The sequence below is a fragment of the Geospiza fortis genome, unplaced genomic scaffold (assembly GCF_000277835.1).
Source record: "Geospiza fortis unplaced genomic scaffold, GeoFor_1.0 scaffold23, whole genome shotgun sequence".
Lineage (NCBI taxonomy): Eukaryota > Metazoa > Chordata > Aves > Passeriformes > Thraupidae > Geospiza > Geospiza fortis.
This window is the reverse complement of record NW_005054303.1, coordinates 8324335-8343083: the sequence shown is the minus strand read 5'-3', so window position 1 is coordinate 8343083 and position 18749 is coordinate 8324335.

The following is an 18749-nucleotide window of genomic DNA, read 5'->3' as shown; positions in this document are numbered from 1 at the left end:
GGGTCGTGTGATCGCTGCAGGGACACAACCGTGGCGTGGGTTGGGTTGGAAGGGGCCCTAAAGGTCACCTACCTTAAAGGTCATCTACTTTAAAGGTCATTACCCTGCCACCATGGGCAGGGATGCCGACCCAAAGGTGTATCCAGCCTGGTGTTGAGCACCGCCAGGGATGGGGCATCCACAGCTTCTCCAGGAAGCCTGTGGCAGTGCCGTGCCCTGCTTCAGCATCCCTCACTCTCAGAGGGGCTCAGTGAATGCCAGCAGAGCCTCTGGCGCCTCTCTAACCAGGGCAGCCATCCTTGACCTGGGAAGGTCCAACATGCAAGCTTGATGCCATGGGACTGGAGATGCTGCCTCTGCGAGACACCGGGACCAACACCAGCCTCTTCTCCCATTCAAGTCCCAGCACCAGCTGCTTCTCCAGCCCAAATCCCAGCACAGCCTCTCCAGCCACCCAAGTGAGCCTCAGCACCAGTCTCTCCCGCTCTCCAGCAGGCTGCAGGTTGGCATCCATCTCCACATATCCTCCTTGTCCTCTTGCAGGGCAGTACCTAAATGCAGTTGGCAGGACTGAGTTAATCTTGAGCATCTAACCAGGGAATAAGAGCCTAAAATGGGTGCTGTGAAAGGACATGCCGTTTTATGAGTTCTTTTCAGTTGTAGGTAACTTGAAAATTCTGAAGAACAGTAAGTGCAGCAAGCGATGACAACTTTTTCTCCCTTTGTGGGAAGCATTGAATATCATGGCAAAGCTTTCTCAAGAGAGCCCCAGCTCCTGCAGATGTCAGTGGAGCTGCAAAGAGCAGCAGCTGAACACTGGTTCTCTGGCTCCAGCTGACACAGGCTGCTAAGGGAAGACTATAGGAAGACCCCAAGTTCATAGTGATGTTTCCCCAGGCTCATATTCCAGCTGGAAAGACAGCTTTGCTTTTATACACTGTACAGTTGGGTTTGAGTATTGTTTCTCAGTCACCTGCAAGAACTTTTCTTGGTCTATTCAGTGTTGTGTACATTGGAATTTTGGCTCAGGATGTAATCTTAATAAAGTCTGATGGCATGGAAACCACAGGTCTGGCACACCACTTACAGGGGGTGACCCTTTAGCCACATCACTTTGTGGGCTTACTCCTGATTTATACTTTTGCTGAAAGGATGAGGAGCCAGGAAGGGCAAAGTGACCTGGAGCAGGACTGTAGGGAGGGAAGGAAAACAGCATTTCTTCCTTTTCCTCCTCTTTCTGAAGAGCAGTAGGACTTTGTTATTATTTAATTAATGGTATTATTGCCTTCTTTAAATCAACATTTGACTTCTCTCTTGGCAGATACATCATGCCCCAGAGTGATTTCAGGGTATCATTATCTTCAAAGTCTTGGAAGCTGGCTGAGCTGCAGCATCTGTGTTTTATTGAAGTGCTCTTGGTCTCTGCTTGGAGCAGAGCACCACACCCTTGCAGCATGCCATGTCCCTCAGACACCAGGCAGGAGGATGGAGGGAGCAGCTGCCACTTCCAGGGCACTTTGAAGGCTTTTATATCGAGTGCTGCCATGAAGTTATAGAAATCCTTTATAAATAAAAATGGGTTTCTGCCCTATTTTGCCGGCTCATCCTGTCATTGAATCATTTTTTATTATTGATTTAACTGACCTATAGCTTAAGTTTTTATATATATTATTCGCTTGTTTCTGAACTACGTCTATTTACTGGAGAGGCTGCTCTATGAACTGATCTGTAGAGCATCTCTAAACTCCTCAAAGGAAGTAGGATAATTTACTTCTTTATACAAGCCTGCCATCTAGGCAAATCTTTGTTACAAGTTGCTATAAAAAGGTTAGTGTTTGCTTTAGTCTCTCTTTAAGCCCAGTTTTACCATGCATTTATCCATGAGTATTTATTTGAGCAGTCAGTCAGTACTTCAGTGTTTATAGGGAAGAAAAAAAGTCCCTGTTCCCACCACATGTCTTCTGACCTGGCTGAAGATGAAGTTTGGGCCAATACCCTGGGCCTGGCTGAATGCTGCATTGCAACCTCTTTATTTTACTCCAGTGATCTAAGAGGAATAAAAAAGATAATAAGTGGTGTCTTTCCTTGTCCTCTCTCCTCACTCCTCACCCCTCCAAAAAGCGTGTGTGGGCAGCATATCCTGGTGCTACACTGTCATCTTTAAATCACACTCAGAGCATGTGTCTGTGGGGAAAACAAGCTGTTGCACTGCAGTACTTTGAGTTTTACATTTTTTTTTTCATATTGAAACAATCCCTTTTGGCAGGCAGTGTGGCCCTTGGGCTGCTCAACCCCCCAGGCTAGCCAAACACACAACTGTCTTGGAAAATACAACCCCATAAAAATGACATAAAAGCACTTCTTCCTGCTGGGAGGAGCAAAGGCCAGGGAAAGACCTCACAAACTTGGGTGTAGCAGCAGCACAATGTGGCTCACACTAAATTTGGGGCATGTGTTTATCATGTAAATATCTCTACATTTGTCTACAGCGTTGTCACCTTCAGCTACAGGGGAACATGCTCACAGCTGCATGGCCCAGGTGGCAGGAGGTTCACTGCTCTGTATGTTGTGCAGATGCAGAGTAATGACCAGTCCCTGTCCCAGAGCACTCATATTCCCACTAAACAAGGACATTAAGGGCAAGGTGAAATGTCCAGGCAAAAGAATAACAGGTCACAGGGCAATCTGTATCCAGAGCTGTTGAATCAGGTCCTCTGCTCCACTGAAATACTTTGTCTGACATCCTGAACCCACAGCTTGGAGCAGAACCACCTCAGATCCCTGCTTCAAAACAAAGATCCCACCATCCCCAAAGGAGCTGAGCTAAATCAAATTCTCGCTGGCAGGCTCTGATGTGAAGGAGATTTTTGACAGAGTTGCCAAACAAGAGCTGCATCTTGCTGCAGAGGAGGCTTCTGTTCCAGAGCGATCCCAGCCTGATCCAGATGTCCTGTTTGGCCTCCCTTCTAAAGAACAGTTTTCCCTCTCCATGAGCTAGATATCATCATGCTGGGTACCTTATAAATGAAGGTGTGCAGGACTGCTAAGTGAACATGGCCTGATTAACTCTTTGCAGGCTGGCTGAAATCCACTGTGCACAGCTGTATGCACACACATTCATGAGTACAAGTGCAGCTCGTGAATTCCTGACTGCTTTGCATCCAAGGGCTGTAGAAGTAGTTGTCAGTCACTGTTTCCCAAGATTATTTCATTTGTTCTTTGTTAACTCACTTTGAGAAGCATCAGGAGAGGTTCACAAGTAGGTCACGCAGGGTTTCTTAACCACTTCTTCATTCAAATGGCTTCCACTCCTCAGTGATTACTTTCTTTCCCAGAAAACCAAAATTGGACACATGCCCGCTCTTTGAGCCCTGCTGCAGGGATATGTGTGCCTGCAGCATTCTCACTTCAGGTCAGGATTTCTACCTGGATTTTTACTGTAACCAGGAAAGATCTGTGGGCTCTCACAAGAGAATGCTGCAGGTTTGGACCTGTGTACTTCACACAGCTAATGGTGCTGTTGGCTGCCAGCAGAAAGGGCAGCACTGAGCCCTTTCCTATGGAGCCTGAGACCAAAGCTTTTCATCACTGGTTCTGAGGATCAGCATGAGCTGGATCAGCATAAAATGCAAATAATCCTCCTTCTGAATATACACCTTCTAAGTGTCATTTCGAAAATATTCCCCTTGATTTTTTTTTTGTTCGTTTCTTGCTGATTGATGATTTTTAAATGACTAAAAAGAATTATTTTTAAATGGATGTTTATCTTAATTTTAGTTAGCTTGGTGTAGGAACCTTGCTGAACTGAGTTTGGACCAACAAAAGCAATCTGCCCCTCCTCTCTGTCTAAGCACCAATCCTTCGCTCTGCCCAGTACCTCAGTTGTGCTGGTTGCCAACATTCTCCTCTCCTGTGTAGCCAGGAACAGGCCCCAACCCTGCCCAGTCAACTGGAAAACAATAAGACCATTCATGTGCATGGTTATTCCCTGGCATAAATGTTTGCAGAGATACAGTCTGACTGGGGCAGGCTTCTGTCATTTAGATGGTTCTACAAGATGGCTTTTTGCAATACTTGTGGTTTTAACCTGTTTATTAACCAGCTATAGGGACAGATTCTTAGCTGGAAGGTGGTAACATTGCCCAAAACAGCTTTAGTTTGGCATCTTTGTTTTACACCAGCTGGAGAATTTTACTTGTAGTTTTTTTTTACCCACAGCATAGTCCTACATACCAACATGAAATTTAATTTTACTGCTATGGAATTTACTAAAATAAAACCCCATTTGTGTTAACACTTCTTTTCAGAATGTGCAGTATGGCCTTCTCCAGTGATCCTCTTTTATTCCCCAGCTAACCCACAAAAAATATCTTATTTTTATTACGGAGAGGAATTTATACAACTATTTTTAATTTATGACCCTCATAACTTGTGGCAGGGGAGCAGGAAGAATTATCAGTGCAATAAAAGAATGGAGCTGGTTTAGTGTGAACATTGTCACAATGTCTCATCTAGGATCTGTGTGGTATAAAACTTTGCTGAAAGAATTAAAACATACGCTTAAGTGAGCTCGTTTTAGGGGGGTTTAATTAGTAAAAGCTTGGCAATGATGATGTCGTGCTGTCTGATGAGATTAGGTCAGATTATACATAGTTGTGTGGTGTGGCATCTGAAATGGGAATCACCTTATGGCAAGTCAGAGCCATTTCAATATCACATTTAAAGAAATAGCTTCTCAGGGAAAGTTGATTGGTTTCATAAGAGAAGCAGCAGGGTTTTGAGGCCTCCTGTGTGGGAGAATGGGAACAACAGGCAGCTTGAGATTGTCTCTATTTCAGGGTTTTTTTCCCTCTTATTCGTTCAATTAATTTTCATATATGTGTGTATTTCTTAAGAGAAAGGTTGCAAGCCTACTTGAACAGAAAAATGATTTCGCATGGCCTGGAGAGCCCAACACAACACACATGGCCAGAGGGCTGTACTTTGCCCTCCCAACCATGAACAAATTCTTTCTCCTCTTCCTCTGTGGTTGTTGTTATAATGCTAAGCAGGAATATTTGGTTGAATGCCAGAAATGCAGGATTTCCTTGAGCAGTTTTGCTACAGTAACCTCCTCTATTTATTTTCCTTCCTCTTCCCTAGTACTCCAGTCATGCACTTGCACATTTTCAGGCCTGGCTCAAGCTTTATTTTGCAAGTACATTCATTGCAGACTCTGTTCTATGCCGGGGATCCTTTGCTACCCTTTCCCAAGGGTCCACTTAGTCAGGAGATTCTTAATAAAATTTCTCCCATTGGTTCAATTTTCTGCATTTTTAGGAAAATCCTCTTCATATTTAGTTCAGTGGAGCAGTTTGATTAAAATTCATGAGGATTATAAAAATCCTAGTTCAAAATGAAACATCAGTTTACACCAAAGAAAACCAACATTGTCATTCAACAGGATCTCCCTGATTTATGAACTATTCAAGGTTGCTCCTTGCCTAAGAGACTTGTTAAGACAAGACTTAGAGACTCAGCAATGGGTAAGTGAGAATTTCTGGAAAAGAAGTCATCCCTGTATGATTTGAGCAAATTCATGCATTTTACTGGAAATCCAAGACCAATAAATTTATTTTGCTGATGTTATAAAGAACATTTTAGGTAACAGTAAAGTTTCATCTCTAAAGCAATCATTATTATTGACTCTGTAAACAAGTGCTTGCTCTGCTGGCTGACACTAGATCATCTGGTTTAATGAAAATGTCAGTTCTGCTTGAAACTATCTTCTTGGTTTCTTGCATTATCATTTTTGCCTGCAAGATGAAAAGCTTTGATGAAATATTTAATAGGTATATGTAAAAAAAAATATAGTTCCCTTTAAATTGAAGAATATGTCTGAAGAATATCCAGTGTAGTGGCAAAGGCCTTTCAGGAAGAGAAGGTTCATAATTTGCTGCCCTGCAGGGAATAATTTATTGGATCACTTGGAGATTCACATGTTTTCTGCCCTCTGAAGTTAAAACCATACTCCACTGTGTTGATCTTTAGTGATGCTCTTTCTTCACTTGAGAATGGCGGAAGAATGCTGTGAATGTGGAAGAAAAGGTCAGCAGTGTCAGGAGGAGCCAGCCCACTTTGATGGGGTCAACTGTAGGGGCAGCTGTAGTAATTTATAGCATACAAACCATCAGCTGGAGATTTATATGCTTGTTAGGCATTGTATGAGAGCTCATCAGAATAATATTTATTTCTTTGGGGAAAACAGTTGTATTACCAGCACCACTGGAGAATAAAAGCCACAAGCAGGAGACAAACAGAGCAGCATTTTTGAGATGTAGTAGTGGCTTCACTACATGCTGGTTCTTAAAAGCTTCAGGATACTTTAGAATAATCTTTAGTCAGCAGGTGCATGAACTGCCATGTGTTCCACATTCATTAAACCGTCTTAAAACCCTGAAAAAAATGCACTTTTCTGACTGCATACACATAGCTCGTGGCTGTCCTCACTGCAGAGCTTGTGAGTAGAGGCTCCATTCATTTCAGGTGAACAGAGTGATCATGACTGAAACAAGCTTGCAGGTAAGCTGGGCGCAGATCTCTGTGTCATTGCAACACTCCTGGCAAGACTCAGGTTCCTGGGTATTTCCATGCTGGTGAAATTAATTCCCAAAAATGAGTTGTGGGAGGTTGAGAGAGTTGATTGAGGAAGGCTAAGTTTCATTTGAACAAAAAAGAGAGGTACCACGGTCTTGATTATCTGCCAAGCATGAAGCAACTGTTCACTTCCTACACACACAGGCTGCTTTGTTTAAATTGTCCAGAAGAGACTCAGAATGCCTCTCACCTCTACTAAGTTTCATCACCTTGCACAATTTTTTCGAGATTAATAATATTCTGGGCCCTTTCAATACCTCTGCCTATAGGATGGTGCTTGCTGGGGGATAATGGCACCATACAACTCCCTTTGTTAATAATCAGCTTCAGTGTTGGGGGTTGAATTGCATTTTCTGCAGGAAAAGCTTTAGCAGAAACACCTCTGAACTGGCCTCATCTGGCCACTGCAGGCAGAAGGACCATGTTGTAGCTTTCTGGCCAGATCTAATATCAGGGGCTGCAGGAGCTCTCACAGGAGGGTCCAGTCACCAGCTTTGACTGATGCCTCTCCTTTCCCCATGGCAGAGCAGATTTGTGCAGGTTTCTCCTTTTTTCAAAGACCCTGGCAGTGGTTCCAGAGAGAAAAGGAGGTAGATAACACCAGCAAGCAAGGTTTTTCTCCAGGAAAAAACAGTGACTGCCACACCAGTCAATGCTGGTCACACCTGCCCACAGGCTGGATGCTTAGGGATAAGAACAGATTATACTACTAAATCTCACTAAAGGATTTTAGCGACTTTTTTTTTTTTCTTTTTTGGTCCTGGGACATGCAAAATAGGTTCTTCATCACATCAGTGGGCTCAACACAGCACATCCCCATCTCAGTCATGCCTACCCTCATCCTGCCTTTGCCACTCGCGGCTACAGGTCGAATTTCTGCTCTTGGGATCTTGAGGAAACATCCTAGAGCTTTCCCCCCCACACCATGAGTTAACTTTGAATGCAGAAACGTTCATTAGCACTGTATTTTATCTTAATTTCTCATTCATTCCCAAGGGTTACTTTCCCCACTCTACAAGGGACATTTCTCAGTATCTGGGTCTGCATATACATGAGGTCAAACACATGATGGAGAACAGAGGAGCCAGCATGGCAGAGAGATGCCATGAAGAGGTTCTCCAAGTGGTGTGGTTGAGACAGGGTGGTCAGCAAAACTCAAGTGCAAAAAAAAATGCAAGGAGAGCAAGAAAAATCCTGAGGACAGTACACACAGGTCTTGTATGAGATTGAGAGGCAGCAAGAATGGGTGGGACAAATAAGAATTGTCCCTCTTTACAGCTTTGCTTCTTTGCCAAGTAGACTGCAACCATTTTTAATCAGGCACTGTCTTAAATAATGTTTTTGTGCTATGCATTGAGCTTCTCAGCACTCCTCTAGTACAAATAATCATTCAACAGAATCTGATGTATACCTGGCAAGGCTGTAAATCAGATCCTGTTAAGAGCCAAGGTAAACCAGAGATAATGTCTTACAGGAATTTATCTAAGACAATGAACTGAGGAGGGGAGAGAATTGGTGAAAATAGTTAAGGTTAATGACATAGTCTATAATTTCATTAAGGTTGATGACATGGTCTATAATTTCTTTCTTTGTTGGACTGGTAATAGCTGAGAAAAATGATCACGTTTATAACAAGTCATCTTATTAGTGCAAGAAGATGAAAAGGAAATCCTCCAGTGTGTGGTTTGACTGGTCCTGTGATCTGTTGTTGAGCCATAAGCTGATTGCTGGGGACACGTCTGGACAAGGAGAGGAGCTGAGGTTAACACACTCTGCAGAGAGCTCTGACAGTGCCCTCTGACAGTGAGCTCAGCAAACCCTATGCAAATGTCTTTTGCAAGTCTTTCAAGGGAGGAAAATAAGCAATACAATACTGTACTGTGACACAAAAGGACTTTCGAAACTTCCAGTTAATACTTGAAAGCATTTTGAACTCTGCCTAGAGTGTTGGCCAATAATTTGCCAGCTTACTTTGTTCCACCCTGCAGCATAAAGGATCATGCAGAAGTGTGGCTTAGACTTCCTTGCCCCTACAGATCTGCCTTTGCAAACAGAAATGGGCACAAGAGATGGCATTTCCTGCTTTAAATAAAAAAAAAAACAAACAAAAAAACCAAAAAACAACTCTTCAAACCAACCAACCATCCAACCAAAAAAACAAACCCTACCAAAATACCCAAACCCCAACCAACCCTCCCAAATAGCTATAGTTTAAAACATTTTATATTTCCTTACAGAAAAGGGGGATGCAGTTGGAGGACCAGAGGGACTGTATCAGTCCTAGTGCCCACTGAACCCTTTGCACAGGGAATAGCAGGAGAGGTTTTGGCTGGTGGGGAGCTCCCACAGCAGCAGGAGCTTGAGCCCAGGAGTGCCCAGGAGGAGAGAAGTCTCCCTGATGTAACATTACCCACAGGAAGGTGTTTCAGTCCCTGCACAGCCCTTAGCCACAGGTTAGGTCACAGACTGTGGGTTACAACAGTGGCAGCAGTGATGTCACTGGCCATTGAGCACTTCTTACAGTGCACTTTTGGAGCTCTCTGCCATTTCTGTGCTGTGCTATCACAGTTAAGCAATCTTCTTTCCTGTCTGAGCTACAGCTGGTTATTTTTTTTTTAACATTAGAAACACTTAGAAAGGATTATGCATAGAGACCAGCTTTTAAAAACATTATATGAAAGATGCTTGCTGTGGGAAAATAAATTTAAGAATGCCATTGGCTTAATAAAAGTACTGTGCTACCTTTCAGACTAATTTAAAACTTGAATTGTAGCCATTTTTAGCTTTAACAAAATCAATAAGGCCAATTGGTATGCTGTGTCAGTCATTGCCTATTTTAATCTTTTAAGTAATTTTGGCAGCCAATAGCACCTGGGGGGTTGAGTTCACCCCTGAAGATCCTCTAGGATTTTAGTGGGATTTTCATATTGTGCAGTCTTGAATAATCAAGTCCTAAATCGGTCACAAGTGCATTAAATAGAACAGGGCAATAAGCTGGCATTTGGCTCTGGTTTACATTTAAGATGATGCTCACTTCAAAAACACTTGAACCACGTGGTGGAAATGGTAAAATTTTGATGATGATGTGAAAAGGACTGAGGTGTTCAATAAATATTTTTGTTCTGAATTTGGAAACAAGAAGAATCATGCACAAGTGTCATGAGGACAATGCACTTTCCATCCCATTAGTAACCAAGGAAGCTATTAAACAGCATTGCTAGAGATAAACATTATTACCTTAACAGGTCCAGACAACTGTCATCTTCAGAACTGAAATGAATTTGGCTCAAAGGATCTTTGACCCTCTCCCACTTAATCTTGGAGGACTGCAAATGCTTTGGAGGACTGGTGGAATGCTGCATTTTGGGTAAATTATTAAAAAAATCACTAGGGCAATGTAAGTAATTCTAAGTCATCCAGCCAGCCATTCTGGGCAAAGTAATGAAATATTAGTATAGAAGTCAGCAATAAAGAATGTCAATGGATATAACAGGGCTCAACACAATTTACAGGAAAAAATACTTGTGAAAGAAGCTTGATTTTGTCTTTTCCATAAATTATTTGCCTGGTTGATAACAGCTTCTAAACTGATATAAGATAGTTGCCTCTGCAGACTGCTTTATTGTTTGCAATAATTATCACAGCAAGTAATAGCATTAAGGCAGGTGAATTAAGAAGTGACAAATTGGCAAGTCTTAAGTGAAATACAGGCCTTGGTAAAGACTTGGCAAGAAGCAGAATGAACCAGGTTCGGATACTGCAGCCAGCATCACTCTGCTGCTTCTTCTAAGGTGTGTGGTTTGTGTAAAACTGACTCCTGCTAAAAACATGGGGATGTCTTGGTTTGTAGGGGTGCCAGCTGAAGCCAGTTTTGTACCACTGCCTTCCCTGCTACTGGCTATTAAAAAAAAAATCATTGTATAGCTGGGCTGCAGCTGGTCCCTCAGGGTTTAGGAAATCCAGAGTGATGCAGGACAGGAGCTCCACCCTGGGGCCTCTCTCTGGGCTGTGGCAGAAGGGATGAGAGCTGGCCAGACAGAGAAGCAAGCTGATCTGAACTGCTCCACTCTTGTCCCCATGCAGAGCCCCCAGATATCCCTCCAACCCTCTCAGCTCAGGAAATCCCTCTCTGGCTGGATTTGGGCCATGTCCTCCTGTGCATTGCTCCTGGAAACTTCCCAGCCCCCTGTGCCACCGTGCCTCTTCATGGACCCACCAGAGTGCAAGAGGCTCAGCACCTGGGATTCTGGTTTTCAGTTATTTAGCACATCTGAGTGTGTGGCATTCACATTCTCTGAACATCATTCCTTTGCCCCGGGTTTTTCTCCTGGGAAGCTGAAAGGCAGTGAGAGGCCTCAGAGAAAAGAAAAATAATTCTTATCTCATTTGCTTCTCCTGTGTTGTGCTCATGTGGAATGTGTTTGGAGATTATTCACTCACAGGTGATTGTTTGATTGGACTCCAGTGTGAGTTGTTTTGACTCACTGCCCAATTGGGCCAAGCTGTGTCAAGACTCTGGAAAGAGTCATGAGTTCTCATTATTATCTTTTTAGCATTCAGTATCTTTTCTGTATTCTTTAGTATAGTATGGTATAGTATTCTTTGGTATAATATAGTATAATAAAGTAATAAATAAGCCTTCTGATAGCATGGAGTCTTCCTCATCATTCCTTCCTTCATCAGTGGCCGTGCATTTACAATATGAGTGTTTCATCTGTGCTCTGAATGCTTTTCTTAGACAGCGTAAAATTAAAAAGCTGAGAAGTAAACCTGAAGATGCTGACAGCTTTACACAACACAATTTCACATCCTTGAGAACACACACTCCAAATTCCTCTTCTGAGGAGGAAGAAGGGCAGGAAAATCTCTGAACACCCTCATCTAGTAGGAGCAGATCCCTCAAAATCTCTGTACGTTAGCTGAGGCTGTGACCACGTCCATTTATTCAGCTCTGTGTAATTATTGCTCTTGCCTTTTGGTGATTATTTTACTATCCATGAAGAATTATAAAGTCATTAACCTGGAAGAGAAAAAGACAAAAGCCTGGGCATGTGAGAGAGACTTTGAACACCAAATTCATTCACCAGCTAGAAACAAAAGTGCGTGTTCAGAAAGTTAATTAATAAAAAGTCTGTCTCAAGGCAACTTTTGCTTACTACTAATGGATATCATGAAAATTCATAAACTCACTGCTCCCAATGGGAGGATTTGCTGACTGGAGACTGCTGGGTGGGACCACATCTCTCTATTCCTTTGCAATGGGAAGGTGGGGGATGGCCAGAAAAGCCCCTCATCCATCTGCAGGGGCAAATTCCTGATGAGTTCAGCAAGAAAAGCTTTCACAGGCTGTGTCCTTGTCTGTCAGGAACACACATCACTCTCTACTCAGGGAAAGGTTTAAACTGCAGTTTCTCTTATTTGAAGAAAAACGGAAAGTTCTTGACCCAGAGTAAGCACTGCCAACTGCAGTTCAGGCAGCACTTTCACTTTGCTCCAGATGTGAAGCAGGAAGGTCCAGACCACAGAAGCTCAGGGACCTGTTCCCACTGAGGGCAGCCATGGGCAGGCAGAGCCTTGGTGTGATGAGACCCAGGAGCTCACAGGTGCTCTGGAAAGTGATGGCTTTCCTGTTAATGGCTGTATCCTGTGCCTCCCTGGCCACAGTCATAGTGAATTCCTGGAGGAAAATGCAAAAATCCCTACTTGCCCTGGGTGCAGCCTGGCTGCCAGAGCCTCCCTGAAGTGTGTGTGGTTTCCCTCTTCTAAACAGCCTTTTGTGAATCTGCCCAGCCTCTCCTTAAACTCACAGTCGTTTTTATCACTGCAATATCAATTGCACCAAAGGGATATAAGGCACATGGGGTCATGTCCTGCCTTCCTTCACCAGGGCACAGCAGGCTCCCTGACACTGGCAGAGGCAGAGGGGATTTGGGACATTGTATTGGAAGGGCTCAGTGCATTTGGAAGCTGCACCGAGTTAGAGATCAGCTTGCACAGGGTTTTTCTTCAGGCCCCTCTGCAATTACTGTGATTTCTTGGCACTGAGCTTTAGTCATTCACCTGAGTGGAGGCACAAGGCAGTGTGGCTCTGGAGGGCTTCCCACCACAACTGGTGTGCTCAGCAAGTCCATCAGCTGAATACAAGGGATCTTGCAACTGCTAAGCCTTCTAGGGTAGGGGGGAGACTTAAAAGAGATTAAGTAATTGCCTGCACTGATCAGAACCATAGACTTTACCAATCGATCTTGGCTCAGTTGCTGGAGAAAAGCAGCATCTGGGCTTGAAGGGAGATGGCATGGCTAGAAGGCTGGTTTTGGGAGACAGGACTGGGTGTTGGGAGGGTAGGATGGATGTCCTAAAACTGACAGAAGCCAAAGAGCCAAAAAGCAACACAGAATTGACTCCAGAGCCTATCTTCCTGCAGCAGGCATGGGGCAAATAGAATAGGCTGGGTGAATGAGTAAAAGCCTGGTTAGAAAGACAGAAGAGAAGGCAGAGAGATACCATTAGACACCAGAGGCACCATCACTGGGGTCTAGGGGAGAACCTGGCAGTCAGTGCTCCAGGTGGCATTGCCACACAAAACAGAGAGTGGAAGAATGCTCAGAATTCCTCAGCACCCAATCCAATGCTCATTCCAATCAGGAGCTAAGCTGCTGCTCTTTTCAGCAGGGCATGGTGGAACAGGGAAAGGGGGTGCAAGGCTTTGCATCATTTCAGCAACACCTCCCCTCACCACTGCTATGCAGCAGTTCCACTATCCAGAGCATTATTAAGAGGGTTTTTATGCACCAAATGACACACCATTTGGCCCCACCTGTGTCTGTTCATGCTGTCTTTTGTTGCAGTGCTTGTACTGTCCATACCAATCCTCTGAAGGCACTGCCAGCATAAACTGGATGTTGCTGGTGTGCTCTCAAGGTGGGATTGCAGTGGGTTACTCAGAGGACACAGGAGCAAGGCAGGGCAGGAAGTGAGCAATCAGCCCTGCGAGCCCATGGGCAGATGTCCACACAGACATTCCAACCACCCCAGCTGCAGAAGGGAGGGCGTCACTCAGCAAAACTTGTCAACCTGCAATTCAGCCCCTTGAATGGGTAAAATCCTTGGTGGCATTAACATTGCTGGTTTGATTTTCAAGATCTGTGTTGCTTGAACTTGTTTATCTTGTGTTTAGTTCTATGATCTGATTAAATCACAAGTCAGCAAAAGAAGTAAGCTCAAAATTTTGGGGTGTGCCAAGCAGTTCTCTTTAAGGTGTTAGAATAGAATAGGATAGTTCCAGTTGGAAGGGATCTGCAGTGATCACCCTGTCCAGCATCAATATTTACCTGTGAAAATCTGTGCCTGTTCTCCCCAAAGCCACCTGCCCTGTCTGGTAGATATGCCCAGTACCTCCCACAGAGGACCAGACTGAGCAGAACTTCCCAGGTGAAGTCTCACTCACCTCTGTTCTATGCCCTTTGTCCTGCCTTCTGTCTGCTGGAAATCCATGCCCACCTGTTCCACCCTAGGAGTGGACACACCCCTGTCAAGGCCATGCCAGCTGCTGGATCTCAGTCCTGCTGCTCTCAGTGGAGGCACTGATGTGTTCTCCTTCCCAGTCATTCCCCAGTCTTGAGCACCTGTTTGATGGCAGAAGCTCTTCATGAGCTCATGCTCACAGCAACTGAATTTCCTCCCTTTCTCCTACTTTTTCCATGTGTGCTCTACTGGGACACCCTATCTCCCCTGTACTGGCAGTGATTTTCCAGTCTTCTTGTGGAATGTCTCCAGCAGCTTCCCCCAAGGCTTTCCCTGCTACTCACATTGCCCTGGCCAGTTTCTTGCCTCACCACAACATTTCTACCACTTCCCATCTGAGGGCATAATTTCCCAAATGGTACTTTATCAATTGCTCTGCAGGGCCAGGCAAGTAGTGAGTGTATGGATGTAGTAGATCTTATCTGGAAGATCAGTTCTCTTATCAAAGGAAGCTAACAGGTTAGGCTGGCATGGTGGACTTTGGGTAAGCTCTCTTGGATCTTATCTCATTTTCTGTTTGCTCCCATGTTGGATAAGTACTTATCCCTTCAAAGCTTCTTCCAAAGCCTTTCATCCCACTGAGGTGAGATTACTCCAACCTGTGTCTGTCCTGATCTCACCCTTCCTCTCTATTTCCAAATTTGTGCACAGATGGAGTGTGTTACTTGCCCTACTGTGTGAGCTTCTCCAGGTCAGAGCATGTGTGCTGTCTTCCTTCCTGCAGAATGTTTCACTGCAAGCTTTTAGCAAACAGCAACAACCAGAAACAACCCAAACATCCTATAGCAGGATGATTCCAGCACTTCAAGAAGGAGAGGAAAGATGAGGGATCAGGGAGTGTAGGGACACCACAAGGGCTAGCAGTTTTAAACTGAAGGAAAGGGAGATTTAGATTCGATATCAGGAAGAAATTCTTTACTGTGAGGGTGCTGAGGCCCTGGCACAGGTTGCTCAGAAAGGTTGTGAGTGCCCCATCCCTGGGACTGTTCAAAGCCAGGCTGGGCAACTTGGTCTGGTGGAAGTGTCCCTGCCCATGGCAAGGGGTTTGGAACTGGATGATCTTTAAGGTCCCTTCCAACCCAAACCAATCTGTGATCCTGTGATTCTGAGGTGCAGCAAGGTGGGGAAGGCAAGCATGGCCTCATTTCTCCTGTTCAGGCTTTGGAAGGTAACACTCTGTCATTGGCCATGTGTCCACCCACCTGCAGTAATTATACAGCTCCCCATCATCTTTTAGATGCACTCTCAGCGTAATTAGTTTATCCCCTCCTGAGGCAGTGAAATTAAACTTGTTTTTTCCATTTTACAGAACAAAAAATAAGGCACCAGGGGACTAGATCTGTGTCATATAATACCATAATAGCATAAATCCACATAATAGCCATGTAATGATTATTTTAAAATCTTTACTCACACCCTTCATTATTTATCCAGCCTTCTATCTACTGGAGATGCATCCCCTTACACCCTAGGAGTGGACCAGGGCAGCTGCTGGATCTCAGTCCTCCTGCTGTCAATGGAAGCACACTTTTTACAGTGCAGGGAAAATCAAAATGTGGTTTTGGTTGCTCAGTGCACAAAAATTGCTTACTGTTACCAAAAATATAAAGTAGGTTTTCACAGAAAAAGAAAAAAAAACCCAGAGCCTCAAAGGTGGTTTCACTTACCTTTTTAAGAAAAATACATTTATACTCAAAACACGCCCTTACAGAAACTACTGTAATCTATAAGTGCATAATACACATTCTAAATTATTTTAAGGTGTCTGCCTACAGCAAGTTTTTCATTTTTGATATACCTGGCCACATTTAACAGGATGAAATGGTTGGCACTTGGTTTCTCTCAGGATTACCAGATGAGAGCTGCCCAACCACCTCACAGGCTCAGCCCATGGGGTTTCGGTGCTGTCGCCTCCTGCTGCAGGGGGACCAAGCACCCCCTGCCTGTGTTTGCATTCCCTCTCTCCTGCTGCCTCTCACCACCAGCTTGGAGCTGCGGTTTTGCTGCTCTGCTCCGCCGGTGCAGCGCAGTTTTTGGAGGCGAGGTGTGAGTATTCCCTTCCATCCACACTAGAGGATGCTCTTGGGTCAGCGGTGAGAGGCGAACGCCTCATTCCCTTCTCGATCCGCGCAGCTTCGAGGCTCTCGGAGTATTCCAAGGCTCAGCCAGGGCTTAGACGGCGTTTCAAGGCTTAAAAAGATAAGAAGAAAACGTTCATACGTACAGAAGTGTAATGCAAGTGACAAAGGAGTGACAATAACTACTTACTCTGCTTTTGTAATGCTATTACTGCTCAATTTAAAACCAGCACGGAGGCCGGCAGGGACTTTGATAAGGCCAATAGTTGTTTGCTGGGTTTGGTTTTTTTTTTCAGTCACCTATTTGTGATACATTATGTGGGACATAAGAGAAGGCTCCAGGGAGACCCTCCAGCACCTAAAAGGGGAATACAGGGGAGCTGGAGAGGGGCTTTTCCCATGGGCAAGTAGTGACTGGACAAGGGGAATGGCTTTAGACTGAAAGACAGCAGGTGTAGATGAGATATTAGGAAGAAAATTGTCACTGTGGGAGTGGTGAGACACTGGGACAGGTTGCCCAGAGCAGCTGTGGCTGCCCCATCCCTGGGAGCACCCCAGGCCAGACTGGATGGGGCTCTGAGCAAGCTGGGATAGTGGAAAGTGTCCCTGCCCATGGAGGGAGTTGGAACTGGATGATGTTTAAAGTCCCTTCCAACCCAAACCATTCTGTGCTTCTATGATTTTTACAGCAAATAAGGGGCAAATTAAAGGACACTTATAAATCCTTGTGTCCCTTTATTGTGGACAACAAAGAAGGAAATGAGGAAATTTGGGGTTGTTGTGCATTTCCCCAGCACTGTGCAGGTGCACCCACCCCACCACAGCACCCATCTCCCAACAGGCAGGAGTTCCCAAGGCTCAGTGAATATTCTGAATTTCAGCCCCTCCCACTGGAACAAGGGAACTTCTGCAGATGTTTGTGTTTGTACCAAACACTTGTTTATAATGGCAATAGTCTCTTGCTTTGCCATGGTTTTATTTTCTGGTTTGATAGACTTCCTCTAAAATCCCCCTTTTCTGCAAACTGCCTCATTTTTCAGATTGAAACTCATTGTGGCACACGGGAACAGATCTAGTCTAACAAAACACCTGGATGCATGTTGAGACTGTCCAGTGAGATCCAAACTAATAATAAAAATGGATTTTAAATGAAAAGCTTGATATTTCAGGGGAAGTTGGAAAACCCAGGGGGGATTTTTTTGGTTTCTAGAAATGGTCCTGGCATTCTCAAAACAAAAGTGAGAGAAAACCCAACCATTAAAAAGCACATTAATTTCAACACAGTGTGACTACAGGAGGCTGTGCCCATCAAAACTATACTGAAACTCCAGCTCAGGTGGCTCTTCAGGGGCCCAGCGCCTGCAAGGCTTCAGCCAGGAGAAACCTTTCCCAGGAAGAAGGCTTCCTCCAGCCTTCAGCCTTGCCAGCCCATCCAGCAGAGTTTATTTCATACACAAAACTGCCTGTGGTTTGCTCCTGTCTGAAGGGAAGGCACATTTTGACCTCTCCCACAGCACAAAGTCACCCATCAGCTGGAGTGATGAGGAAAGCCACTGATGTATTTGCTGCCCACATATGAAATCATCCAGACCCAGAGTGCTGGTGTGGCCCCAAGGAGGAAGGTAACAACCTGTACCACTGCTGAAACTCCTCTGGTGGGGAAGTTTGTGCTGCTGGGTGAACTGGTGGTGGGTGGGAGAAACAATTACGAAAGCAGGTTAGCAGTGTAACTGGTAGTTGTGATGCTCACTTGGGACTGACTGCAGGTTGCAATTCGAGACCTTGCTGCAGTCCAGAGAGCATCTAAATCATTCAAATTGAAGCTAAAACTCCTGCTCTGAACTTCAGACCCCTCATTCAAATTTGAACCTTTTTCCTTGGAAAATCTGCTTTCCATATAAATCCCCAGACACCCTTTCCTCCCCCCAAAGACATGTGAAATGTTTGGCCTAAGCAGCTCCATGTGGTAACAAATCCCAAAGGCTAATTGTGTGGAAAAGCATTTCCTTTCATCAGATTTAAATTTTCTGCCTTTTAGCATCGACTGCACCCTTTTTCTTGCATCATGGGAAAGCAATGTTTAATGCACAGGGCTGGAAAGAGCCCAAGACCACCGAGTCGATGCGTGAAGGCCAGTGGGCTGCCAGCAGCTTTGAACAACTGCTGATCATCACCACCACCACCAAATTCCAAACAGATTACCCAAAAAGGCCAAGGCCAAATCCCTATTTCTAGGCTAGAAAAACAGATTCTTCCAACTGTTGTTATGGTGAGGAATTCAGCTCATTTGCAGATGACAAGCAGAGCAGAGTTGTCAGTCACAGGCAGGGGGAGAACACCCAGGGCTTGGGAAGTTGTACCTTTCTCCTCTGTTTTGCCTGGGTAGTTGCTAACATTGCAAGCAGCTTTTTGGAAGAAAATGCCAAATCAATCCTCTATTACTTTGAAACAAAGTAGTAGTTATTGTGGCTTGCCTGAGCAGCATCTCTGGGGAGGGAGATGCTCGTTTCA